This window comes from Ranitomeya imitator, chromosome 9, assembly GCF_032444005.1.
Source record: "Ranitomeya imitator isolate aRanImi1 chromosome 9, aRanImi1.pri, whole genome shotgun sequence".
Lineage (NCBI taxonomy): Eukaryota > Metazoa > Chordata > Amphibia > Anura > Dendrobatidae > Ranitomeya > Ranitomeya imitator.
Genome location: NC_091290.1, coordinates 113,339,978 through 113,364,571, shown reverse-complemented (window position 1 = coordinate 113,364,571; position 24,594 = coordinate 113,339,978). Strand labels below are relative to the sequence as shown.

The following is a 24,594-nucleotide window of genomic DNA, read 5'->3' as shown; positions in this document are numbered from 1 at the left end:
GTGCGAGAGAGAGCGAGAGCGTGCGAGAGAGAGCGAGAGCGTGCGAGAGAGAGCGAGAGCGTGCGAGAGAGAGCGAGAGCGTGCGAGAGAGAGCGAGAGCGTGCGAGAGAGAGCGAGAGCGTGCGAGAGAGAGCGAGAGCGTGCGAGAGAGAGCGAGAGCGTGCGAGAGAGAGCGAGAGCGTGCGAGAGAGAGCGAGAGCGTGCGAGAGAGAGCGAGAGCGTGCGAGAGAGCGCGAGAGAGAGCGAGAGCGAGCGCGAGAGAGAGCGAGAGCGAGCGCGAGAGAGAGCGAGAGCGCGCGCGAGAGAGAGCGAGAGCGCGCGCGCGAGAGAGGGAGAGCGTGCGAGACAGCGAGAGCGTGCGAGAGAGAGCGCGAGACAGCGAGAGCGTGAGAGAGCGAGAGAGCGTGCGAGAGAGAGCGAGAGAGAGCGAGGGAGAGCGTGCGCGAGAGAGAGCGAGAGCGTGCGAGCGAGAGGGAGAGCGTGCGAGACAGCGAGAGAGCGAGAGCGCGCGAGAGAGAGGGAGAGCGTGCGAGACAGCGAGAGCGTGCGAGAGAGAGCGAGAGAGCGTGCGAGAGAGAGCGAGAGCGTGCGAGAGAGAGCGAGAGCGTGCGAGAGAGAGCGAGAGCGTGCGAGAGAGAGCGTGCGAGCGAGAGGGAGAGCGTGCGAGACAGCGAGAGCGTGCGAGAGAGAGCGAGAGAGCGTGCGAGGCAGCGAGCGTGCGAGAGAGAGCGAGAGCGCGAGCGTGCGAGAGAGAGCGCGAGAGAGAGTGCGAGAGAGCGAGAGCGTGCAAGAGGGTGTGAGAGCGAGAGAGAGCGAGAGAGCGAGCGTGCGAGAGAGAGTGAGAGTGCGAGAGAGTGCGAGAGCGTGCAAGAGGGTGTGAGAGCGAGCGAGAGCGTGCAAGAGAGCGTGAGAGAGAGCAAGAGCGTGCGAGAGAGAGCGCGAGCGTGCAAGAGGGTGTGAGCGCGAGAGAGCGTGCGAGAGAGAGCGAGAGAGCGCGAGCGTGCGAGAGAGCGCGAGAGCGTGCAAGAGGGTGTGAGAGCGAGCGCGTGCGAGAGAGCGAGCGTGCGAGAGAGAGCGTGCGAGAGAGCGAGAGCGTGCGAGAGAGAGCGAGAGCGTGCGAGAGAGAGCGAGAGCGTGCGAGAGAGAGCGAGAGCGTGCGAGAGAGAGCGAGAGCGTGCGAGAGAGCGAGAGCGTGCGAGAGAGAGCGAGAGCGTGCGAGAGAGAGCGAGAGCGTGCGAGAGAGAGCGAGAGCGCGTGCGAGAGAGCGAGAGCGTGCGAGAGCGAGCGAGAGAGAGCATGCGAGAGTGAGAGCGTGCGGGAGAGCGCGCGAGAGAGTGCGAGAGCGTGCGAGAGAGAGCGCGAGAGTGAGAGCGCGAGAGAGCGAGAGCGTGCGAGAGAGCGTGCGAGAGAGAGCGCGAGCATGCAAGAGGGTGTGAGCGAGAGAGAGCGCGAGAGCGAGCGAGAGAGCGCGAGAGAGCAAGAGCGCGCGAGAGAGCGAGAGCGCGAGCGTGCGAGAGAGAGCGTGCGAGAGAGCGCGCGAGAGAGAGCGCGAGAGCGTGCAAGAGGGTGTGAGAGCGAGAGCGTGCGAGAGAGAGCGAGAGCGTGCGAGAGAGAGCGAGAGCGTGCGAGAGAGCGAGAGCGTGCGAGAGAGCGAGAGCGTGCGAGCGAGAGGGAGAGCGTGCGAGCGAGAGGGAGAGCGTGCGAGACAGCGAGAGCGTGCGAGCGAGAGGGAGAGCGTGCGAGCGAGAGGGAGAGCGTGCGAGAGAGAGCATGCGAGAGAGTGAGAGCGTGCGAGAGCGTGCGAGAGAGAGCAAGAGAGCGTGAGCGTGCGAGAGCGAGCGTGAGAGAGAGCGCGAGAGCAAGAGCGTGCAGGAGAGCGCAAGAGAGCGAGAGCGTGCGAGAGAGAGCGTGCGAGAGAGTGCGAGAGAGCGTGCGAGAGAGTGCGAGAGAGTGTGAGAAAGCGCGCGAGAGAGTGAGAGCGCGCGAGAGAGTGAGAGCGTGCGAGAGAGAGCGAGAGCGTGCGAGAGAGAGCGAGAGCGTGCGCGAGAGAGAGCGAGAGCGTGCGAGCGAGAGGGAGAGCGTGCGAGACAGCGAGAGCGAGAGCGCGCGAGAGAGAGGGAGAGCGTGCGAGACAGCGAGAGCGTGCGAGAGAGAGCGAGAGAGCGTGCGAGAGAGAGCGAGAGCGTGCGAGAGAGAGCGAGAGCGTGCGAGAGAGAGCGAGAGCGTGCGAGAGAGAGCGAGAGCGTGCGAGAGAGAGCGTGCGAGCGAGAGAGAGCGTGCGAGCGAGAGGGAGAGCGTGCGAGACAGCGAGAGCGCGCGAGAGAGCGAGAGCGCGCGAGAGAGCGAGAGAGGGAGAGCGTGCGAGACAGCGAGAGCGTGCGCGAGAGAGCGAGAGAGGGAGAGCGTGCGAGACAGCGAGAGCGTGCGAGAGAGCGAGAGCGTGCGTGCGAGAGCGAGCGAGACAGCGAGAGCGTGCGCGAGAGAGCGTGCGAGAGAGAGCGAGAGCGTGCGAGAGAGAGCGAGAGCGTGCGAGAGAGAGCGAGAGCGTGCGAGAGAGCGTACGAGAGAGAGCGAGAGCGTGCAAGAGAGAGCGAGAGAGGGAGAGCGTGCGAGGCAGCGAGAGCGTGCGCGAGCGTGCGAGAGAGAGCGTGCGAGAGAGTGCGAGAGAGAGCGCGAGAGCGTGCAAGAGAGCGCGAGAGAGAGTGCGAGAGAGCGAGAGCGTGCGAGAGGGTGTGAGAGCGTGCGAGACAGCGAGAGAGCGCGAGAGAGAGCGAGAGCGTGCGAGACAGCGAGAGCGTGAGAGAGAGCGAGAGAGCGTGCGAGAGAGCGAGAGCGTGCGAGAGAGAGCGAGAGCGTGCGAGAGAGAGCGAGAGCGTGCGAGAGAGAGCGAGAGAGAGCGAGAGCGTGCGAGAGAGAGCGAGAGCGTGCGAGAGAGCGCGAGAGAGAGGGAGAGCGCGCGAGAGCGTGCGCGAGAGAGAGCGTGCGAGCGAGAGGGAGAGCGTGCGAGAGAGAGCGAGAGAGCGTGCGAGGCAGCGAGCGTGCGAGAGAGCGCGAGCGTGCGAGAGAGAGCGCGAGAGAGAGTGCGAGAGAGCGAGAGCGTGCAAGAGGGTGTGAGAGCGAGAGAGAGCGAGAGAGCGAGCGTGCGAGAGAGAGTGAGAGTGCGAGAGAGTGCGAGAGCGTGCAAGAGGGTGTGAGAGCGAGCGAGAGCGTGCAAGAGAGCGTGAGAGAGAGCAAGAGCGTGCGAGAGAGAGCGCGAGCGTGCAAGAGGGTGTGAGCGCGAGAGAGCGTGCGAGAGAGCGAGATCGTGCGAGAGCGTGCGAGAGAGAGCGAGAGAGCGCGAGCGTGCGAGAGAGCGCGAGAGAGAGCGCGAGAGCGTGCAAGAGGGTGTGAGAGCGAGCGCGTGCGAGAGAGCGAGCGTGCGAGAGAGAGCGAGAGCGTGCGAGAGAGAGCGAGAGCGTGCGAGAGAGAGCGAGAGCGTGCGAGAGAGAGCGAGAGCGTGCGAGAGAGAGCGAGAGCGTGCGAGAGAGAGCGAGAGCGTGCGAGAGAGAGCGAGAGAGCGTGCGAGAGAGAGCGAGAGCGTGCGAGAGAGCGAGAGCGTGCGAGAGCGTGCGAGAGCGAGCGAGAGAGAGCGAGAGAGCGAGAGCGTGCGAGAGCGAGCGAGAGAGAGCATGCGAGAGAGAGCAAGAGCGTGCGAGAGTGAGAGCGTGCGGGAGAGCGCGCGAGAGAGTGCGAGAGCGTGCGAGAGAGAGCGCGAGAGTGAGAGCGCGAGAGAGCGAGAGCGTGCGAGAGAGCGTGCGAGAGAGAGCGCGAGCATGCAAGAGGATGTGAGCGAGAGAGAGCGCGAGAGCGAGCGAGAGAGCGCGAGAGAGCAAGAGCGCGCGAGAGAGCGAGAGCGCGAGCGTGCGAGAGAGAGCGTGCGAGAGAGCTAGAGCGCGCGAGAGCGTGCGAGAGAGCGCGCGAGAGAGAGCGCGAGAGCGTGCAAGAGGGTGTGAGAGCGAGAGCGTGCGAGAGAGAGCGAGAGCGTGCGAGAGAGAGCGAGAGCGTGCGAGAGAGCGAGAGCGTGCGAGAGAGCGAGAGCGTGCGAGCGAGAGGGAGAGCGTGCGAGCGAGAGGGAGAGCGTGCGAGACAGCGAGCGTGCGAGCGAGAGGGAGAGCGTGCGAGCGAGAGGGAGAGCGTGCGAGAGAGAGCGAGAGCGTGCGAGAGAGAGCATGCGAGAGAGCGAGAGCGTGCGAGCGAGAGAAAGAGCGTGCGAGCGAGAGCATGCGAGAGAGTGAGAGCGTGCGAGAGCGTGCGAGAGAGAGCAAGAGAGCGTGAGCGTGCGAGAGCGAGCGTGAGAGAGAGCGCGAGAGCAAGAGCGTGCAGGAGAGCGCAAGAGAGCGAGAGCGTGCGAGAGAGAGCGTGCGAGAGAGTGCGAGAGAGCGTGCGAGAGAGTGCGAGAGAGTGTGAGAAAGCGCGCGAGAGAGTGAGAGCGCGCGAGAGAGTGAGAGCGCGCGAGAGAGTGAGAGCGTGCGAGAGAGAGCGAGAGCGTGCGAGAGAGAGCGAGAGCGTGCGCGAGAGCGTGTGAGAGAGAGCGAGAGCGTGCGAGAGAGAGCGTGCGCGAGAGCGTGCGAGAGAGAGCGTGCGCGAGAGCGTGCGAGAGCGTGCGCGAGAGAGCGAGAGCGTGCGAGAGAGAGCGAGAGCGTGCGAGAGAGAGCGAGAGCGTGCGAGAGAGAGCGAGAGCGTGCGAGAGAGAGCGAGAGCGTGCGAGAGAGAGCGAGAGCGTGCGAGAGAGCGCGAGAGCGTGCGAGAGAGCGAGAGCGAGCGCGAGAGAGAGCGAGAGCGAGCGCGAGAGAGAGCGAGAGCGAGCGCGAGAGAGAGCGAGAGCGAGCGCGAGAGAGAGCGAGAGCGCGCGCGCGAGAGAGCGAGAGCGCGCGCGCGAGAGAGGGAGAGCGTGCGAGACAGCGAGAGCGTGCGAGAGAGAGCGCGAGACAGCGAGAGCGTGAGAGAGCGAGAGAGCGTGCGAGAGAGAGCGAGAGAGAGCGAGGGAGAGCGTGCGCGAGAGAGCGAGAGCGTGCGAGCGAGAGGGAGAGCGTGCGAGACAGCGAGAGAGCGAGAGCGCGCGAGAGAGAGGGAGAGCGTGCGAGACAGCGAGAGCGTGCGAGAGAGAGCGAGAGAGCGTGCGAGAGAGAGCGAGAGCGTGCGAGAGAGAGCGAGAGCGTGCGAGAGAGAGCGAGAGCGTGCGAGAGAGAGCGAGAGCGTGCGAGAGAGAGCGTGCGAGCGAGAGGGAGAGCGTGCGAGAGAGCGAGAGCGCGCGAGAGAGCGAGAGCGCGCGAGAGAGCGAGAGAGAGGGAGAGCGTGCGAGACAGCGAGAGCGTGCGCGAGAGAGCGAGAGCGCGCGAGAGAGAGGGAGAGCGTGCGAGACAGCGAGAGCGTGCGTGCGAGAGCGAGCGAGACAGCGAGAGCGTGCGCGAGAGAGCGTGCGAGAGAGAGCGAGAGCGTGCGAGAGAGCGTACGAGAGAGAGCGAGAGCGTGCAAGAGAGAGCGAGAGAGGGAGAGCGTGCGAGGCAGCGAGAGCGTGCGCGAGCGTGCGAGAGAGAGCGTGCGAGAGAGTGCGAGAGAGAGCGCGAGAGCGTGCAAGAGAGCGCGAGAGAGAGTGCGAGAGAGCGAGAGCGTGCGAGAGAGAGCGAGAGAGCGCGAGAGAGAGCGAGAGCGTGCGAGACAGCGAGAGCGTGAGAGAGAGCGAGAGAGCGTGCGAGAGAGCGAGAGCGTGCGAGAGAGAGCGAGAGCGTGCGAGAGAGAGCGAGAGAGAGCGAGAGCGTGCGAGAGAGAGCGAGAGCGTGCGAGAGAGAGCGAGAGCGTGCGAGAGAGAGCGAGAGCGTGCGAGAGAGAGCGAGAGCGTGCGAGAGAGAGCGAGAGCGTGCGAGAGAGCGCGAGAGAGAGCGAGAGCGAGCGCGAGAGAGAGCGAGAGCGCGCGCGAGAGAGGGAGAGCGTGCGAGACAGCGAGAGCGTGCGAGAGAGAGCGCGAGACAGCGAGAGCGTGAGAGAGCGAGAGAGCGTGCGAGAGAGAGCGAGAGAGAGCGTGCGCGAGAGAGAGCAAGAGCGTGCGAGCGAGAGGGAGAGCGTGCGAGACAGCGAGAGAGCGAGAGCGCGCGAGAGAGAGGGAGAGCGTGCGAGACAGCGAGAGCGTGCGAGAGAGAGCGAGAGAGCGTGCGAGAGAGAGCGAGAGCGTGCGAGAGAGAGCGAGAGCGTGCGAGAGAGAGCGTGCGAGCGAGAGGGAGAGCGTGCGAGACAGCGAGAGCGTGCGAGAGCGAGAGAGAGAGTGCGAGAGAGCGAGAGCGTGCAAGAGGGTGTGAGAGCGAGAGAGAGCGAGAGAGCGAGCGTGCGAGAGAGAGTGAGAGTGCGAGAGAGTGCGAGAGCGTGCAAGAGGGTGTGAGAGCGAGCGAGAGCGTGCAAGAGAGCGTGAGAGAGAGCAAGAGCGTGCGAGAGAGAGCGCGAGCGTGCAAGAGGGTGTGAGCGCGAGAGAGCGTGCGAGAGAGCGAGAGCGTGCGAGAGCGTGCGAGAGAGAGCGAGAGAGCGCGAGCGTGCGAGAGAGCGCGAGAGAGAGCGCGAGAGCGTGCAAGAGGGTGTGAGAGCGAGCGTGTGCGAGAGAGCGAGCGTGCGAGAGAGAGCGTGCGAGAGAGCGAGAGCGTGCGAGAGAGAGCGAGAGCGTGCGAGAGAGAGCGAGAGCGTGCGAGAGAGAGCGAGAGCGTGCGAGAGAGAGCGAGAGCGTGCGAGAGAGAGCGAGAGCGTGCGAGAGAGAGCGAGAGCGTGCGAGAGAGCGAGAGCGTGCGAGAGAGCGAGAGCGTGCGAGAGCGAGCGAGAGAGAGCGAGAGCGTGCGAGAGCGAGCGAGAGAGAGCATGCGAGAGAGAGCAAGAGCGTGCGAGAGTGAGAGCGTGCGGGAGAGCGCGCGAGAGAGTGCGAGAGCGTGCGAGAGAGAGCGCGAGAGTGAGAGCGCGAGAGAGCGAGAGCGTGCGAGAGAGCGTGCGAGAGAGAGCGCGAGCATGCAAGAGGGTGTGAGCGAGAGAGAGCGCGAGAGCGAGCGAGAGAGCGCGAGAGAGCAAGAGCGCGCGAGAGAGCGAGAGCGCGAGCGTGCGAGAGAGAGCGTGCGAGAGAGCGCGCGAGAGAGCGCGCGAGAGAGAGCGCGAGAGCGTGCAAGAGGGTGTGAGAGCGAGAGCGTGCGAGAGAGAGCGAGAGCGTGCGAGAGAGAGCGAGAGCGTGCGAGAGAGCGAGAGCGTGCGAGAGAGCGAGAGCGTGCGAGCGAGAGGGAGAGCGTGCGAGCGAGAGGGAGAGCGTGCGAGACAGCGAGAGCGTGCGAGCGAGAGGGAGAGCGTGCGAGCGAGAGGGAGAGCGTGCGAGAGAGAGCGAGAGCGTGCGAGAGAGAGCGAGCGAGCGAAAGAGCGTGCGAGAGAGAGCATGCGAGAGAGTGAGAGCGTGCGAGAGCGTGCGAGAGAGAGCAAGAGAGCGTGAGCGTGCGAGAGCGAGCGTGAGAGAGAGCGCGAGAGCAAGAGCGTGCAGGAGAGCGCAAGAGAGCGAGAGCGTGCGAGAGAGAGCGTGCGAGAGAGTGCGAGAGAGCGTGCGAGAGAGTGCGAGAGAGTGTGAGAAAGCGCGCGAGAGAGTGAGAGCGCGCGAGAGAGTGAGAGCGTGCGAGAGAGAGCGAGAGCGTGCGAGAGAGAGCGAGAGCGTGCGCGAGAGAGAGCGAGAGCGTGCGAGCGAGAGGGAGAGCGTGCGAGACAGCGAGAGAGCGAGAGCGCGCGAGAGAGAGGGAGAGCGTGCGAGACAGCGAGAGCGTGCGAGAGAGAGCGAGAGAGCGTGCGAGAGAGAGCGAGAGCGTGCGAGAGAGAGCGAGAGCGTGCGAGAGAGAGCGAGAGCGTGCGAGAGAGAGCGAGAGCGTGCGAGAGAGAGCGAGAGCGTGCGAGAGAGAGCGTGCGAGCGAGAGAGAGCGTGCGAGCGAGAGGGAGAGCGTGCGAGACAGCGAGAGCGCGCGAGAGAGCGAGAGCGCGCGAGAGAGCGAGAGAGAGGGAGAGCGTGCGAGACAGCGAGAGCGTGCGCGAGAGAGCGAGAGCGCGCGAGAGAGAGGGAGAGCGTGCGAGACAGCGAGAGCGTGCGAGAGAGCGAGAGCGTGCGTGCGAGAGCGAGCGAGACAGCGAGAGCGTGCGCGAGAGAGTGTGCGAGAGAGAGCGAGAGCGTGCGAGAGAGAGCGAGAGCGTGCGAGAGAGAGCGAGAGAGGGAGAGCGTGCGAGGCAGCGAGAGCGTGCGCGAGCGTGCGAGAGAGAGCGTGCGAGAGAGTGCGAGAGAGAGCGCGAGAGCGTGCAAGAGAGCGCGAGAGAGAGTGCGAGAGAGCGAGAGCGTGCGAGAGGGTGTGAGAGCGTGCGAGACAGCGAGAGAGCGCGAGAGAGAGCGAGAGCGTGCGAGACAGCGAGAGCGTGAGAGAGAGCGAGAGAGCGTGCGAGAGAGCGAGAGCGTGCGAGAGAGAGCGAGAGCGTGCGAGAGAGAGCGAGAGAGAGCGAGAGCGTGCGAGAGAGAGCGAGAGCGTGCGAGAGAGCGCGAGAGAGAGGGAGAGCGCGCGAGAGCGTGCGCGAGAGAGAGCGTGCGAGCGAGAGGGAGAGCGTGCGAGAGAGAGCGAGAGAGCGTGCGAGAGAGCGCGAGCGTGCGAGAGAGAGCGCGAGAGAGAGTGCGAGAGAGCGAGAGCGTGCAAGAGGGTGTGAGAGCGAGAGAGAGCGAGAGAGCGAGCGTGCGAGAGAGAGTGAGAGTGCGAGAGAGTGCGAGAGCGTGCAAGAGGGTGTGAGAGCGAGAGAGCGAGAGCGTGCGAGAGCGTGCGAGAGAGAGCGAGAGAGCGCGAGCGTGCGAGAGAGCGCGAGAGAGAGCGCGAGAGCGTGCAAGAGGGTGTGAGAGCGAGCGCGTGCGAGAGAGCGAGCGTGCGAGAGAGAGCGTGCGAGAGAGCGAGAGCGTGCGAGAGAGAGCGAGAGCGTGCGAGAGAGAGCGAGAGCGTGCGAGAGAGAGCGAGAGCGTGCGAGAGAGAGCGAGAGCGTGCGAGAGAGAGCGAGAGAGAGCGAGAGAGCGTGCGAGAGAGAGCGAGAGCGTGCGAGAGAGCGAGAGCGTGCGAGAGAGCGAGAGCGTGCGAGAGCGAGCGAGAGAGAGCGAGAGCGTGCGAGAGCGAGCGAGAGAGAGCATGCGAGAGAGAGCAAGAGCGTGCGAGAGTGAGAGCGTGCGGGAGAGCGCGCGAGAGAGTGCGAGAGCGTGCGAGAGAGAGCGCGAGAGTGAGAGCGCGAGAGAGCGAGAGCGTGCGAGAGAGCGTGCGAGAGAGAGCGCGAGCATGCAAGAGGGTGTGAGCGAGAGAGAGCGCGAGAGCGAGAGAGAGCGCGAGAGCGAGCGAGAGAGCGCGAGAGAGCAAGAGCGCGCGAGAGAGCGAGAGCGCGAGCGTGCGAGAGAGAGCGTGCGAGAGAGCTAGAGCGCGCGAGAGCGTGCGACAGAGCGCGCGAGAGAGAGCGCGAGAGCGTGCAAGAGGGTGTGAGAGCGAGAGCGTGCGAGAGAGAGCAAGAGCGTGCGAGAGAGAGCAAGAGCGTGCGAGAGAGCGAGAGCGTGCGAGCGAGAGGGAGAGCGTGCGAGACAGCGAGCGTGCGAGCGAGAGGGAGAGCGTGCGAGCGAGAGGGAGAGCGTGCGAGAGAGAGCGAGAGCGTGCGAGAGAGAGCGAGCGAGAGAGCGAGAGCGTGCGAGAGAGAGCATGCGAGAGAGCGAGAGCGTGCGAGCGAGAGAAAGAGCGTGCGAGCGAGAGCATGCGAGAGAGTGAGAGCGTGCGAGAGCGTGCGAGAGAGAGCAAGAGAGCGTGAGCGTGCGAGAGCGAGCGTGAGAGAGAGCGCGAGAGCAAGAGCGTGCAGGAGAGCGCAAGAGAGCGAGAGCGTGCGAGAGAGAGCGTGCGAGAGAGTGCGAGAGAGTGTGAGCGCGCGAGAGAGTGAGAGCGTGCGAGAGAGAGCGAGAGCGTGCGAGAGAGAGCGAGAGCGTGCGAGAGAGAGCGAGAGCGTGCGAGAGAGAGCGAGAGCGTGCGAGAGAGCGCGAGAGTGAGAGTGCGAGAGCGTGCGCGAGAGTGAGAGTGCGAGAGCGTGCGCGAGAGAGCGAGAGCGTGCGAGAGAGCGTGCGAGAGAGAGCGCGAGCATGCAAGAGGGTGTGAGCGAGAGAGCGCGAGAGAGCAAGAGCGCGCGAGAGAGCGAGAGCGCGAGCGTGCGAGAGAGAGCGTGCGAGAGAGCTAGAGCGCGCGAGAGCGTGCGAGAGAGCGCGAGAGAGAGAGCGCGAGAGCGTGCAAGAGGGTGTGAGAGCGAGAGCGTGCGAGAGAGAGCGAGAGCGTGCGAGAGAGAGCGAGAGCGTGCGAGAGAGAGCGTGCGAGAGAGTGAGAGCGTGCGGGAGAGCGCGAGAGAGTGCGAGAGCGTGCGAGAGAGAGCGCGAGAGAGCGCGAGAGTGAGCGTGCGGGAGAGCGTGAGAGAGCGAGAGCGTGCGAGAGCGAGCGTGTGAGAGAGCGTGCGAGAGAGAGCGTGCGAGAGAGAGAGCGCGAGAGTGAGCGAGAGAGAGAGAGAGCGCGAGAGAGCGTGCGAGAGAGAGAGAGAGCGCGAGAGAGAGAGCGAGCGAGAGCGAGCGTGCGAGAGAGCGCGAGAGAGCGTGCGAGAGAGAGTGAGCGCGCGAGAGCGAGAGAGAGCGTGCGAGAGAGAGCGTGCGAGAGAGCGAGAGCGCGCGAGAGTGAAAGAGCGCGAGCGAGAGCGTGCGGGAGAGCGTGCGAGAGAGAGCCTCGCGCGAGAGAGTGAGCGAGAGAGAGCGAGAGAGAGAGAGCGAGCGAGAGCGTGCGGGAGAGCGTGCGAGAGAGCGAGAGCGAGAGCGTGCGAGAGAGCGAGAGCGAGAGCGTGCGAGAGAGCGAGAGCGAGAGCGTGCGAGAGAGCGAGAGCGTGCGAGAGAGCGAGAGCGTGCGAGAGAGAGCGAGAGAGCGTGCGAGAGAGAGCGAGAGCGAGCGAGCGAGAGAGCGCGAGAGAGGGAGAGCGTGCGCGAGAGAGAGCGAGAGCGTGCGAGAGAGAGCATGCGAGAGAGCGAGAGCGTGCGAGCGAGAGCGAGCGTGCGAGAGCGAGCAAGAGAGCCGGAGGGCGTGCGAGAGAGCGCGAGAGAGAGGGAGAGCGTGCGAGACAGGGAGAGCGTGCGAGACAGCGAGAGCGTGCGTGAGAGAGCGAGAGACAGCGTGCGAGAGCGCGAGAGAGTGAGAGAGCGTGCGAGAGCGCGAGCGTGAGTGCGAGAGACAGCGAGAGCGAGCGTGCGAGAGAGCGCGAGAGCGTGCGAGAGAGCGTGAGCGTGCGAGAGCGAGAGAGAGCGCGAGAGCAAGAGCATGCAGGAGAGCGCAAGAGAGCGAGAGCGTGCGAGAGAGAGCGTGCGAGAGAGTGAGAAAGCGCGCGAGAGAGTGAGAGCGCGCGAGAGAGTGAGAGCGTGCGAGAGAGAGCGAGAGAGCGAGAGCGTGCGAGAGAGAGCGAGAGCGTGCGAGAGAGCGCGAGAGTGAGAGTGCGAGAGCGTGCGCGAGAGTGAGAGTGCGAGAGCGTGCGCGAGAGAGCGAGAGCGTGCGAGAGAGCGTGCGAGAGAGAGCGCGAGCATGCAAGAGGGTGTGAGCGAGAGAGCGCGAGAGCGAGCGAGAGAGCAAGAGCGCGCGAGAGAGAGCGTGCGAGAGAGCTAGAGCGCGCGAGAGCGTGCGAGAGAGAGCGCGCGAGAGCGTGCAAGAGGGTGTGAGAGCGAGAGCGTGCGAGAGAGAGCGAGAGCGTGCGAGAGAGAGCGAGAGCGTGCGGGAGAGCGCGAGAGAGAGTGCGAGAGCGTGCGAGAGAGAGCGCGAGAGTGAGAGCGCGCGAGAGAGCGCGAGAGTGAGCGTGCGGGAGAGCGAGAGCGTGCGAGAGAGAGAGCGCGAGAGTGAGCGAGAGAGAGCGGCGAGAGAGCGTGCGAGAGAGAGAGCGAGAGAGCGCGAGAGAGAGCGAGCGAGAGCGAGCGAGAGAGCGCGAGAGAGCGTGCGAGAGAGAGTGAGCGCGCGAGAGCGAGAGAGCGTGCGAGAGAGAGAGCGTGCGAGAGAGCGAGAGCGCGCGAGAGTGAAAGAGCGCGAGCGAGAGCGTGCGGGAGAGCGTGCGAGAGAGAGCGAGAGAGAGCGTGCGAGAGAGCGCGAGAGAGTGAGCGAGAGAGAGCGGCGAGAGAGCGAGAGAGAGAGAGCGAGCGAGAGCGTGCGGGAGAGCGTGCGAGAGAGAGCGTGCGAGAGAGCGAGAGCGCGCGAGAGTGAAAGAGCGCGAGCGAGAGAGAGCGTGCGAGAGAGAGAGCGCGAGAGAGAGCGAGAGCGTGCGAGAGAGAGCGAGAGCGAGCGTGAGAGAGCAAGAGCGTGCGAGAGAGAGTGAGCGCGCGAGAGAGAGCGAGAGAGAGCGTGCGAGAGAGAGAGCGTGCGAGAGAGCGAGAGTGAGAGCGTGCGAGAGAGCGAGAGCGCGCGAGAGTGAAAGAGCGCGAGCGAGAGAGAGAGCGAGAGAGCGCGAGAGAGAGCGAGAGCGTGCGAGAGAGAGTGAGAGTGAGAGAGCAAGAGCGAGCGAGAGAGAGCGAGAGCGCGAGAGAGAGCGTGCGAGAGAGAGTGAGCGCGCGAGAGAGAGCGAGAGAGAGCGTGCGAGAGAGCGTGCGAGAGAGCGAGAGTGAGAGCGTGCGAGAGAGCGAGAGCGCGCGAGAGTGAAAGAGCGCGAGCGAGCGCGAGAGAGAGCGTGCGAGAGAGAGAGCGCGAGAGAGAGCGAGAGCGTGCGAGAGAGAGCGAGAGCGAGCGTGAGAGAGCAAGAGCGTGCGAGAGAGTGAGCGCGCGAGAGAGAGCGAGAGAGAGCGTGCGAGAGAGAGAGCGTGCGAGAGAGCGAGAGCGCGAGCGTGCGAGAGAGAGCGTGCGAGAGAGCGAGAGCGCGCGAGAGTGAAAGAGCGCGAGCGAGCGCGAGAGAGAGTGTGCGAGAGAGAGCGAGAGAGCGCGAGAGAGAGCGAGAGCGTGCGAGAGAGAGCGAGCGTGAGAGAGCAAGAGCGAGCGAGAGAGAGCGAGAGCGCGAGAGAGAGCGTGCGAGAGAGAGTGAGCGCGCGAGAGAGAGCGAGAGAGAGCGTGCGAGAGAGAGAGCGTGCGAGAGAGCGAGAGTGAGAGCGTGCGAGAGAGCGAGAGTGAGAGCGTGCGAGAGAGCGAGAGCGCGCGAGAGTGAAAGAGCGCGAGCGAGCGCGAGAGAGAGCGTGCGAGAGAGAGAGCGAGAGAGCGCGAGAGAGAGCGAGAGAGAGCGAGAGCGCGAGAGAGCGTGCGAGAGCATGAGCGTGCGAGAGCAAGAGCGTGCGAGCGTGCGCGAGAGAGCGAGCGCGAGAGAGCGTTCGAGAGCGCGAGAGAGAGAGCGAGAGCATGCGAGAGAGCGAGAGCGTGCGAGAGAGAGCGTGAGAGAGCAAGAGCGTGCGAGAGAGCAAGAGCGTGTGATAGTGAGAGCGCGCGAGAGAGAGCGTGAGCGTGCGAGAGAGCGTGCGAGAGAGTGCGAGCGTGCGAGAGAGTGTGAGAAAGCGCGCGAGAGAGTGAGAGCGCGAGAGAGAGCGAGAGCGTGCGAGAGAGAGCGAGAGCGTGCGAGAGAGAGCGAGAGCGTGCGAGAGAGCAAGAGCGCGCGAGAGCGAGAGCGCGCGAGAGAGCGAGAGCGCGAGCGTGCGAGAGAGAGCGTGCGAGAGAGCGAGAGCGCGCGAGAGCGTGCGAGAGAGCGAGAGAGCGCGAGAGCGTGCAAGAGAGAGCGAGAGCGTGCAAGAGAGAGCGAGAGCGTGCGAGAGAGAGCGCGAGAGAGAGCGCGAGAGCGTGCAAGAGGGTGTGAGAGCGAGCGCGTGCGAGAGAGAGCGTGCGAGAGAGAGCGAGAGCGTGCGAGAGAGAGCGAGAGCGTGCGAGAGAGCGAGAGCGTGCGAGAGAGAGCGAGAGCGTGCGAGAGAGCGTGCGAGAGAGCGCGAGAGAGAGGGAGAGCGTGCGCGAGAGAGCGAGAGCGCGAGAGAGAGCATGCGAGAGAGAGCGAGAGCGTGCGAGAGAGAGCGAGAGCGTGCGAGCGAGAGCGAGAGCGTGCGAGCGAGAGCATGCGAGAGAGTGAGAGCGTGCGAGAGAGAGCAAGAGAGCGAGAGCGTGCGAGAGCGAGCGAGAGAGAGGGAGAGCGTGCGCGAGAGAGAGCGAGAGCGTGCGCGAGAGAGAGCGAGAGCGTGCGAGAGAGAGCATGCGAGAGAGAGCGAGAGCGTGCGAGAGAGAGCGAGAGCGTGCGAGAGAGAGCGAGAGCGTGCAAGAGAGAGCGAGAGCGTGCGAGAGAGAGCGCGAGAGAGAGCGCGAGAGCGTGCAAGAGGGTGTGAGAGCGAGCGCGTGCGAGAGAGAGCGTGCGAGAGAGAGCGAGAGCGTGCGAGAGAGAGCGAGAGCGTGCGAGAGAGAGAGCGAGAGCGTGCGAGAGAGAGCGAGAGCGTGCGAGAGAGAGAGCGAGAGCGTGCGAGAGCGAGAGCGTGCGAGAGAGAGCGAGAGCGTGCGAGAGCGAGAGCGTGCGAGAGAGAGCGAGAGCGTGCGAGAGAGCGAGAGCGAGAGCGTGCGAGAGAGAGCGAGAGCGTGCGAGAGAGCGTGCGAGAGAGAGCGAGCGAGAGAGCGCGAGAGAGAGGGAGAGCGTGCGCGAGAGAGCGAGAGCGCGAGAGAGAGCATGCGAGAGAGAGCGAGAGCGTGCGAGAGAGAGCGAGAGCGTGCGAGCGAGAGCGAGAGCGTGCGAGCGAGAGCATGCGAGAGAGTGAGAGCGTGCGAGAGCGTGCGAGAGAGAGCAAGAGAGCGAGAGCGAGCGAGAGAGCGCGAGAGAGCGTGCGAGACAGGGAGAGCGTGCGAGACAGGGAGAGCGTGCGAGACAGCGAGAGCGTGCGTGAGAGAGCGAGAGACAGCGTGCGAGAGCGCGAGAGAGTGAGAGAGCGTGCGAGAGCGCGAGCGTGAGAGTGCGAGAGACAGCGAGAGCGAGCGTGCGAGAGCGTGCGAGAGAGCGTGAGCGTGCGAGAGCGAGCGTGAGAGAGCGCGAGAGCAAGAGCGTGCAGGAGAGCGCAAGAGAGCGAGAGAGAGCGTGCGAGAGAGCGCGAGAGAGCGTGCGAGAGAGAGCAAGAGCGTGCGAGAGAGTGAGAGCGTGTGGGAGAGCGCGAGAGCGTGCGAGAGAGAGCGCGAGAGTGAGAGCGCGCGAGAGAGAGCGAGAGAGCGCGAGAGAGAGCGAGCGAGAGAGAGCGAGCGTGCGAGAGAGCGTGCGAGAGAGTGAGCGCGCGAGAGAGGTGCGAGAGAGAGAGCGTGCGAGAGAGCGAGAGCGTGCGAGAGAGAGAGCGTGCGAGAGAGCGAGAGCGCGAGCGAGAGAGAGAGCGAGAGAGCGCGAGAGAGAGAGAGAGCCTGCGAGAGAGAGAGCGAGAGAGCGTGCGAGAGAGCATGAGCGTGCGAGAGCAAGAGCGAGAGAGAGCGTTCGAGAGCGCGAGAGAGAGAGCGAGAGAGCGTGCGAGAGAGCGAGAGAGAGCGCGAGAGAGAGCGCGAGCGCGAGCGAGAGCGCGCGAGAGAGCGAGCGCGAGCGAGCGAGAGCGTGCGAGAGAGCGTGAGAGAGAGCAAGAGCAAGAGAGAGAGAGCGAGAGAGAGCGTGAGCGTGCGAGAGAGCGTGCGAGAGAGTGTGAGAAAGCGCGCGAGAGAGTGAGAGCGCGAGAGAGCAAGAGCGAGCGAGAGAGAGAGAGAGCGAGAGAGAGCGTGAGCGTGCGAGAGAGCGTGCGAGCGTGCGAGAGAGTGTGAGAAAGCGCGCGAGAGAGTGAGAGCGCGCGAGAGTGTGAGAGCGTGCGAGAGAGAGCGAGAGCGTGCGAGAGCGAGAGCGTGCGAGAGCGTGCGAGAGAGAGCGAGAGCGTGCGAGAGAGTGAGAAAGCGCGCGAGAGAGTGAGAGCGCGCGAGAGAGTGAGAGCGTGCGAGAGAGAGCGAGAGAGCGAGAGCGTGCGAGAGAGAGCGAGAGCGTGCGAGAGAGCGCGAGAGTGAGAGTGCGAGAGCGTGCGCGAGAGTGAGAGTGCGAGAGCGTGCGCGAGAGAGCGAGAGCGTGCGAGAGAGCGTGCGAGAGAGAGCGCGAGCATGCAAGAGGGTGTGAGCGAGAGAGCGCGAGAGCGAGCGAGAGAGCGCGAGAGAGCAAGAGCGCGCGAGAGAGAGCGTGCGAGAGAGCTAGAGCGCGCGAGAGCGTGCGAGAGAGCGCGAGAGAGAGCGCGCGAGAGCGTGCAAGAGGGTGTGAGAGCGAGAGCGTGCGAGAGAGAGCGAGAGCGTGCGAGAGAGAGCGAGAGCGTGCGGGAGAGCGCGAGAGAGAGTGCGAGAGCGTGCGAGAGAGAGCGCGAGAGTGAGAGCGCGCGAGAGAGCGCGAGAGTGAGCGTGCGGGAGAGCGCGAGAGAGCGAGAGCGTGCGAGAGAGAGAGCGCGAGAGTGAGCGAGAGAGAGCGGCGAGAGAGCGTGCGAGAGAGAGAGCGAGAGAGCGCGAGAGAGAGAGCGAGCGAGAGAGCGCGAGAGAGCGTGCGAGAGAGAGTGAGCGCGCGAGAGCGAGAGAGCGTGCGAGAGAGAGAGCGTGCGAGAGAGCGAGAGCGCGCGAGAGTGAAAGAGCGCGAGCGAGAGCGTGCGGGAGAGCGTGCGAGAGAGAGCGAGAGAGAGCGTGCGAGAGAGCGCGAGAGAGTGAGCGAGAGAGAGCGGCGAGAGAGCGAGAGAGAGAGAGCGAGCGAGAGCGTGCGGGAGAGCGTGCGAGAGAGAGCGAGAGCGCGCGAGAGTGAAAGAGCGCGAGCGAGAGAGAGCGTGCGAGAGAGAGAGCGCGAGAGAGAGCGAGAGCGTGCGAGAGAGAGCGAGAGCGAGCGTGAGAGAGCAAGAGCGTGCGAGAGAGAGTGAGCGCGCGAGAGAGAGCGAGAGAGAGCGTGCGAGAGAGAGAGCGTGCGAGAGAGCGAGAGTGAGAGCGTGCGAGAGAGCGAGAGCGCGCGAGAGTGAAAGAGCGCGAGCGAGAGAGAGAGCGAGAGAGCGCGAGAGAGAGCGAGAGCGTGCGAGAGAGAGCGAGAGTGAGAGAGCAAGAGCGAGAGAGAGCGAGAGCGCGAGAGAGAGCGTGCGAGAGAGAGTGAGCGCGCGAGAGAGAGCGAGAGAGAGCGTGCGAGAGAGAGAGCGTGCGAGAGAGCGAGAGTGAGAGCGTGCGAGAGAGCGAGAGCGCGCGAGAGTGAAAGAGCGCGAGCGAGCGCGAGAGAGAGCGTGCGAGAGAGAGAGCGCGAGAGAGAGCGAGAGCGTGCGAGAGAGAGCGAGAGCGAGCGTGAGAGAGCAAGAGCGTGCGAGAGAGAGTGAGCGCGCGAGAGAGAGCGAGAGAGAGCGTGCGAGAGAGAGAGAGCGCGAGCGTGCGAGAGAGAGCGTGCGAGAGAGCGAGAGCGCGCGAGAGTGAAAGAGCGCGAGCGAGCGCGAGAGAGAGTGTGCGAGAGAGAGCGAGAGAGCGCGAGAGAGAGCGAGAGCGTGCGAGAGAGAGCGAGCGTGAGAGAGCAAGAGCGAGCGAGAGAGAGCGAGAGCGCGAGAGAGAGCGTGCGAGAGAGAGTGAGCGCGCGAGAGAGAGCGAGAGAGAGCGTGCGAGAGAGAGAGCGTGCGAGAGAGCGAGAGTGAGAGCGTGCGAGAGAGCGAGAGTGAGAGCGTGCGAGAGAGCGAGAGCGCGCGAGAGTGAAAGAGCGCGAGCGAGCGCGAGAGAGAGCGTGCGAGAGAGAGAGCGAGAGAGAGCGAGAGCGCGAGAGAGAGCGTGCGAGAGCATGAGCGTGCGAGAGCAAGAGCGTGCGAGCGTGCGCGAGAGAGCGAGCGCGAGAGAGCGTTCGAGAGCGCGAGAGAGAGCGAGAGCATGCGAGAGAGCGAGAGCGTGCGAGAGAGAGCGTGAGAGAGAGCAAGAGCGTGCGAGAGAGCAAGAGCGTGTGATAGTGAGAGCGCGCGAGAGAGAGCGTGAGCGTGCGAGAGAGCGTGCGAGAGAGTGCGAGCGTGCGAGAGAGTGTGAGAAAGCGCGCGAGAGAGTGAGAGCGCGAGAGAGAGCGAGAGCGTGCGAGAGAGAGCGAGAGCGTGCGAGAGAGAGCGAGAGCGCGCGAGAGAGCAAGAGCGCGCGAGAGAGCGAGAGCGCGAGCGTGCGAGAGAGAGCGTGCGAGAGAGCGAGAGCGCGCGAGAGCGTGCGAGAGAGAGCGAGAGCGTGCGAGAGCGCGCGAGAGAGCGAGAGCGTGCGAGAGAGAGCGTGCGAGAGAGCGAGAGCGTGCGAGAGAGCGCGAGAGCGTGCAAGAGAGAGCGAGAGCGTGCAAGAGAGAGCGAGAGCGTGCGAGAGAGAGCGCGAGAGAGAGCGCGAGAGCGTGCAAGAGGGTGTGAGAGCGAGCGCGTGCGAGAGAGAGCGTGCGAGAGAGAGCGAGAGCGTGCGAGAGAGAGCGAGAGCGTGCGAGAGAGCGAGAGCGTGCGAGAGAGCGTGCGAGAGAGCGCGAGAGAGAGGGAGAGCGTGCGCGAGAGAGCGAGAGCGCGAGAGAGAGCATGCGAGAGAGAGCGAGAGCGTGCGAGAGAGAGCGAGAGCGTGCGAGCGAGAGCGAGAGCGTGCGAGCGAGAGCATGCGAGAGAGTGAGAGCGTGCGAGAGAGAGCAAGAGAGCGAGAGCGTGCGAGAGCGAGCGAGAGAGAGGGAGAGCGTGCGCGAGAGAGAGCGAGAGCGTGCGCGAGAGAGAGCGAGAGCGTGCGAGAGAGAGCATGCGAGAGAGAGCGAGAGCGTGCGAGAGAGAGCGAGAGCGTGCGAGAGAGAGCGAGAGCGTGCAAGAGAGAGCGAGAGCGTGCGAGAGAGAGCGCGAGAGAGAGCGCGAGAGCGTGCAAGAGGGTGTGAGAGCGAGCGCGTGCGAGAGAGAGCGTGCGAGAGAGAGCGAGAGCGTGCGAGAGAGAGCGAGAGCGTGCGAGAGAGAGCGAGAGCGTGCGAGAGAGAGCGAGAGCGTGCGAGAGAGAGAGCGAGAGCGTGCGAGAGCGAGAGCGTGCGAGAGAGAGCGAGAGCGTGCGAGAGCGAGAGCGTGCGAGAGAGAGCGAGAGCGTGCGAGAGAGCGAGAGCGTGCGAGAGAGAGCGAGAGCGTGCGAGAGAGAGCGAGAGAGCGTGCGAGAGAGCGTGCGAGAGAGAGCGAGCGAGAGAGCGCGAGAGAGAGGGAGAGCGTGCGCGAGAGAGCGAGAGCGCGAGAGAGAGCATGCGAGAGAGAGCGAGAGCGTGCGAGAGAGAGCGAGAGCGTGCGAGCGAGAGCGAGAGCGTGCGAGCGAGAGCATGCGAGAGAGTGAGAGCGTGCGAGAGCGTGCGAGAGAGAGCAAGAGAGCGAGAGCGTGCGAGAGCGAGCGAGAGAGCGCGAGAGAGCGTGCGAGACAGGGAGAGCGTGCGAGAGCGCGAGAGAGTGAGAGAGCGTGCGAGAGCGCGAGCGTGAGAGTGCGAGAGACAGCGAGAGCGAGCGTGCGAGAGCGTGCGAGAGAGCGTGAGCGTGCGAGAGCGAGCGTGAGAGAGCGCGAGAGCAAGAGCGTGCAGGAGAGCGCAAGAGAGCGAGAGAGAGCGTGCGAGAGAGCGCGAGAGAGCGTGCGAGAGAGAGCAAGAGCGTGCGAGAGAGTGAGAGCGTGTGGGAGAGCGCGAGAGCGTGCGAGAGAGAGCGCGAGAGTGAGAGCGCGCGAGAGAGAGCGAGAGAGCGCGAGAGAGAGCGAGCGAGAGAGAGCGAGCGTGCGAGAGAGCGTGCGAGAGAGTGAGCGCGCGAGAGAGGTGCGAGAGAGAGAGCGTGCGAGAGAGCGAGAGCGTGCGAGAGAGAGAGCGTGCGAGAGAGCGAGAGCGCGAGCGAGAGAGAGAGCGAGAGAGAGAGAGAGCCTGCGAGAGAGAGAGCGAGAGAGCGTGCGAGAGAGCATGAGCGTGCGAGAGCAAGAGCGAGAGAGAGCGTTCGAGAGCGCGAGAGAGAGAGCGAGAGAGCGTGCGAGAGAGCGAGAGAGAGCGCGAGAGAGAGCGCGAGCGCGAGCGAGAGCGCGCGAGAGAGCGAGCGCGAGCGAGCGAGAGCGTGCGAGAGAGCGTGAGAGAGAGCAAGAGCAAGAGAGAGAGAGCGAGAGAGAGCGTGAGCGTGCGAGAGAGCGTGCGAGAGAGTGTGAGAAAGCGCGCGAGAGAGTGAGAGCGCGAGAGAGCAAGAGCGAGCGAGAGAGAGAGAGAGCGAGAGAGAGCGTGAGCGTGCGAGAGAGCGTGCGAGAGAGTGCGAGCGTGCGAGAGAGTGTGAGAAAGCGCGCGAGAGAGTGAGAGCGCGCGAGAGTGTGAGAGCGTGCGAGAGAGAGCGAGAGCGTGCGAGAGCGAGAGCGTGCGAGAGCGTGCGAGAGAGAGCGAGAGCGTGCGAGAGAGAGCGAGAGCGTGCGAGAGAGAGCGAGAGCGTGCGAGAGAGTGTGAGAAAGCGCGCGAGAGAGTGAGAGCGCGCGAGAGTGTGAGAGCGTGCGAGAGAGAGCGAGAGCGTGCGAGAGCGTGCGAGAGAGAGCGAGAGCGTGCGAGAGAGAGCGAGAGCGTGCGAGAGAGAGCGAGAGCGTGCGAGAGAGAGCGAGAGCGTGCGAGAGAGAGCGAGAGCGTGCGAGAGAGAGCGAGAGCGTGCGAGAGAGCGCGAGAGTGAGAGCGCGAGAGCGTGCGCGAGCGTGCGCGAGAGAGCGCGAGCGTGCGAGAGAGCGTGCGAGAGAGAGCGCGAGCATGCAAGAGGGTGTGAGCGAGAGAGCGCGAGAGCGAGCGAGAGAGCAAGAGCGCGAGCGTGCGAGAGCGCGAGCGCACGAGAGAGCGAGAGCGCGAGAGAGAGCGTGCGAGAGAGCTAGAGCGTGCGAGAGAGCGCGCGCGAGAGCGTGCAAGAGGGTGTGAGAGCGAGCGCGTGCGAGAGAGAGCGTGCGAGAGAGAGCGAGAGCGTGCGAGAGAGAGCGAGAGCGTGCGAGAGAGAGCGTGCGAGAGAGAGCGTGCGAGAGAGAGCGTGCGAGAGAGAGCGAGAGCGAGCGAGAGAGCGTGCGAGAGAGAGCGAGAGCGTGCGAGAGAGAGCGAGCGAGCGCGAGAGAGAGGGAGAGCGTGCGCGAGAGAGAGCGAGAGCGTGCGAGAGAGAGCATGTGAGAGAGAGCGAGAGCGTGCGAGAGAGAGCGCGAGCGAGCGAGCGAGAGCGAGAGCGTGCGAGCGAGAGCATGCGAGAGAGTGAGAGCGTGCGAGAGAGCGCGAGAGAGAGGGAGAGCGTGCGAGACAGGGAGAGCGTGCGAGACAGCGAGAGCGTGCGTGAGAGAGCGAGAGACAGCGTGCGAGAGCGCGAGAGAGTGAGAGAGCGTGCGAGAGCGCGAGCGTGAGAGTGCGAGAGACAGCGAGAGCGAGCGTGCGAGAGAGAGCGCGAGAGCGTGCGAGAGAGCGTGAGCGTGCGAGAGCGAGCGTGAGAGAGAGCGCGAGAGCAAGAGCGTGCAGGAGAGCGCAAGAGAGCGAGAGCGTGCGAGAGAGAGCGTGCGAGAGAGAGCAAGAGCGTGCGAGAGAGTGAGAGCGTGCGGGAGAGCGCGAGAGAGAGTGCGAGAGCGTGCGAGAGAGAGCGCGAGAGAGCGCGAGAGTGAGAGCGCGCGAGAGAGCGCGAGAGTGAGCGTGCGGGAGAGCGCGAGAGAGCGAGAGCGTGCGAGAGCAAGCGTGCGAGAGAGCGTGCGAGAGAGAGCGTGCGAGAGAGAGCGTGCGAGAGAGAGCGAGAGCGTGCGAGAGAGCGAGAGAGAGCGCGAGAGAGAGCGCGAGCGAGAGCGTGCGAGAGAGCGAGAGAGAGCGCGAGAGAGAGCGCGAGCGAGAGCGCGCGAGAGAGCGAGCGAGAGCGTGCGAGAGAGCGTGAGAGAGAGCGAGAGAGAGAGAGCGAGAGAGAGCGTGAGCGTGCGAGAGAGTGTGAGAAAGCGCGCGAGAGAGTGAGAGCGCGAGAGAGCAAGAGCGAGCGAGAGAGAGAGAGAGCGAGAGAGAGCGTGAGCATGCGAGAGAGCGTGCGAGAGAGTGCGAGCGTGCGAGAGAGTGTGAGAAAGCGCGCGAGAGAGTGAGAGCGCGCGAGAGTGTGAGAGCGTGCGAGAGAGAGCGAGAGCGTGCGAGAGCGAGAGCGTGCGAGAGAGAGCGAGAGCGTGCGAGAGAGAGCGAGAGCGTGCGAGAGAGAGCGAGAGCGTGCGAGAGAGAGCGAGAGCGTGCGAGAGAGAGCGAGAGCGTGCGAGAGAGCGCGAGAGTGAGAGCGCGAGAGTGAGAGTGCGAGAGCGTGCGCGAGAGAGCGCGAGCGTGCGAGAGAGCGTGCGAGAGAGCGCGAGCATGCAAGAGGGTGTGAGCGAGAGAGAGCGCGAGAGCGAGCGAGAGAGCAAGAGCGCGCGAGAGAGCGAGAGCGCGAGCGTGCGAGAGCGCGAGCGCACGAGAGAGCGAGAGCGCGAGAGAGAGCGTGCGAGAGAGCTAGAGCGCGCGAGAGCGTGCGAGAGAGCGCGCGCGAGAGCGTGCAAGAGGGTGTGAGAGCGAGCGCGTGCGAGAGAGAGCGTGCGAGAGAGAGCGAGAGCGTGCGAGAGAGAGCGTGCGAGAGAGAGCGTGCGAGAGAGAGCGAGAGCGTGCGAGAGAGAGCGTGCGAGAGAGAGCGAGAGCGAGCGAGAGAGCGTGCGAGAGAGAGCGAGAGCGTGCGAGAGAGAGCGAGCGAGAGAGCGCGAGAGAGAGGGAGAGCGTGCGCGAGAGAGAGCGAGAGCGTGCGAGAGAGAGCATGCGAGAGAGAGCGAGAGCGTGCGAGAGAGAGCGCGAGCGAGCGAGCGAGAGCGAGAGCGTGCGAGCGAGAGCATGCGAGAGAGTGAGAGCGTGCGAGAGAGCGCGAGAGAGAGGGAGAGCGTGCGAGACAGGGAGAGCGTGCGAGACAGCGAGAGCGTGCGTGAGAGAGCGAGAGACAGCGTGCGAGAGCGCGAGAGTGAGAGAGCGTGCGAGAGCGCGAGCGTGAGAGTGCGAGAGACAGCGAGAGCGAGCGTGCGAGAGAGAGCGCGAGAGCGTGCGAGAGAGCGTGAGCGTGCGAGAGCGAGCGTGAGAGAGCGCGAGAGCAAGAGCGTGCAGGAGAGCGCAAGAGAGCGAGAGCGTGCGAGAGAGAGCGTGCGAGAGAGAGCAAGAGCGTGCGAGAGAGTGAGAGCGTGCGGGAGAGCGCGAGAGAGAGTGCGAGAGCGTGCGAGAGAGAGCGCGAGAGTGAGAGCGCGCGAGAGAGCGCGAGAGTGAGCGTGCGGGAGAGCGCGAGAGAGCGAGAGCGTGCGAGAGCAAGCGTGCGAGAGAGCGTGCGAGAGAGCGTGCGAGAGAGAGGGCGCGAGAGAGTGAGCGAGAGAGAGCGGCGAGAGAGCGCGAGAGAGCGTGCGAGAGAGAGAGAGCGAGAGAGCGCGCGAGAGAGAGCGAGCGAGCGAGAGCGAGCGTGCGAGAGAGCGCGAGAGAGCGTGCGAGAGAGAGTGAGCGCGCGAGAGAGAGCGTGCGAGAGAGAGCGTGCGAGAGAGCGAGAGCGCGCGAGAGTGAAAGAGCGCGAGGGAGAGCGTGCGAGAGCGAGCGTGCGAGAGAGCGTGTGCGAGAGAGAGCGAGAGAGAGCGTGCGAGAGAGAGCGCGAGAGAGTGAGCGAGAGAGAGCGGCGAGAGAGCGTGCGAGAGAGAGAGAGCGAGCGAGAGCGTGCGGGAGAGCGTGAGAGAGAGCGAGCGAGAGCGTGCGGGAGAGCGTGCGAGAGAGCGCGAGAGCGCGAGAGCGTGCGAGAGAGAGCGAGAGAGCGCGAGAGAGAGCGAGAGCGAGCGTGCGAGAGAGAGAGCGAGAGCGTGCGAGAGAGAGAGCGAGAGCGAGCGTGAGAGAGCGAGAGAGCGAGAGCGCGCGAGAGAGCGAGAGCGTGCGAGAGAGCGAGAGAGAGCGAGAGCGCGAGAGAGAGCGTGCGAGAGCGCGAGCGTGAGAGTGCGAGAGACAGCGAGAGCGAGCGTGCGAGAGAGAGCGCGAGAGCGTGCGAGAGAGCGTGAGCGTGCGAGAGCGAGCGTGAGAGAGAGCGCGAGAGCAAGAGCGTGCAGGAGAGCGCAAGAGAGCGAGAGCGTGCGAGAGAGAGCGTGCGAGAGAGAGCAAGAGCGTGCGAGAGAGTGAGAGCGTGCGGGAGAGCGCGAGAGAGAGTGCGAGAGCGTGCGAGAGAGAGCGCGAGAGTGAGAGCGCGCGAGAGAGCGCGAGAGTGAGCGTGCGGGAGAGCGCGAGAGAGCGAGAGCGTGCGAGAGCAAGCGTGCGAGAGAGCGTGCGAGAGAGAGCGTGCGAGAGAGAGGGCGCGAGAGAGTGAGCGAGAGAGAGCGGCGAGAGAGCGCGAGAGAGCGTGCGAGAGAGAGAGAGCGAGAGAGCGCGCGAGAGAGAGCGAGCGAGCGAGAGCGAGCGTGCGAGAGAGCGCGAGAGAGCGTGCGAGAGAGAGTGAGCGCGCGAGAGAGAGCGTGCGAGAGAGAGCGTGCGAGAGAGCGAGAGCGCGCGAGAGTGAAAGAGCGCGAGGGAGAGCGTGCGAGAGCGAGCGTGCGAGAGAGCGTGTGCGAGAGAGAGCGAGAGAGAGCGTGCGAGAGAGAGCGCGAGAGA

At 65.6% G+C, this 24,594-nt stretch overlaps 1 pseudogene; it reads left to right on the top strand.

The window, feature by feature from the left end:
* Positions 1–11,075: 11,075 nt before the first annotated feature.
* Positions 11,076–24,594, top strand: part of LOC138648625 (RNA-binding protein 25-like) — an 87,785-nt pseudogene continuing 74,266 nt past the window's right edge.